The sequence below is a fragment of the Lepidothrix coronata genome, unplaced genomic scaffold, assembly GCF_001604755.1.
Source record: "Lepidothrix coronata isolate B3197 unplaced genomic scaffold, Lepidothrix_coronata-1.0 Scaffold368, whole genome shotgun sequence".
Taxonomy (NCBI): domain Eukaryota; kingdom Metazoa; phylum Chordata; class Aves; order Passeriformes; family Pipridae; genus Lepidothrix; species Lepidothrix coronata.
In genome coordinates this window covers 128247-129407 of record NW_016690548.1, presented here as the reverse complement: position 1 = coordinate 129407, position 1161 = coordinate 128247, and the positions used below count along the sequence as shown (strand labels likewise).

General features: G+C 64.2%; 1 pseudogene; it reads right to left on the bottom strand.

The window, feature by feature from the left end:
- Positions 1-130: 130 nt before the first annotated feature.
- Positions 131-1161, bottom strand: part of LOC108509459 — an 8584-nt pseudogene continuing 7553 nt past the window's right edge.

Below are 1161 nucleotides of genomic sequence, written 5' to 3'. Positions count from 1 at the left end.
CATGGGACAGGGCAGCCCTGGGATAGGGGACATGGGACAGGGCAGCCCTGGCAGCGATGGGGACCCGGGGCTGGGAGGGCGCCGGGCCAGGCCCAGCCCGTGCCATGTTTGGGGTCAGGGGGTCCCTGTGCTGGCGGGGGCTGAGGGACTGGTGCCACGCTCCCACCTGGCAGGTGTCGATGCCGCCCTGCGGGTACCCAGCACACAGGTTTTCGGGGTGCACGGCCCCCCCATACCACCGGCTGCTGTTACAGAGCTCTGTGTCCATGAGGTGGACCTTGGCCTCCTGCAGCACCACATCTGGACCAGGAGTTGTAGGAAAAGAGGGGAATGAGCCTCCAGATGAGGGCCAATGAGCCTCCAGCAGCTCATTCCACAGCACCCATCCCCTCCCCTGCCTTGTGATGGACCCCTTCCCCAGAACTGGCTTTGCCCCTGGAGCAACACTGTCCCCCTGTGTCCCTGCTGTTGGCTCTGGGGAAAGGGCCAGGCCCATCTCTCCAGAGTCTTCAGGGAGTCACAGAATGGTTTGGGCAGAAGGTTCCTTAAAGCTCATCCAGTGCCACCCCCCACTCTGGGCAGGGACCCCTTCCCCCAGCCCAGGCTGCTCCGAGACCTGGCCCTGCTGATGTCCTGCAGCCACAGCTGGACTGTGGTTGTGCCCAGCCCATGTCCATGGGGTCCCAGCCCATGTCCCTGGGGTGCCCAGCCCACGTCCATGGGATGCCCAGCCCACGTCCATGGGGTGCCCATCACACCCTCAGGGTACATGTCCTTGTAGGGCCTCACCTCCTGGTGTGGCGAAACTCCATCCCGCGATGTAGCAGGATTTCAGCTCAGAGACCCTCACCGAGGTGTCGGGCACACAGCCCAGCTGGATGTAGTCACTGCACTCCACGGGCCGGTCCAGCTCCAGCAGGGCAATGTCGTTCCTTGCCGTGGCAGCCACATAGTGCTGGTGCACCAGGATCCTCTGGATGTGCCTCACCTTGGCCTCGGGTCCCGGCTGAGTCAGATCCGTGGCCCCGATCACCACGTCCCAGCGGTAGACGTCCCTGAGGGACAGATGGAGAGAGGGGTGAGAGGGAGCAGAGCCACGGACTGTGGCAGCTTCCCAGCCTTCTGCTTCCCAAGGGAGAGAGGGAAGCAGAGAGGAAAGAG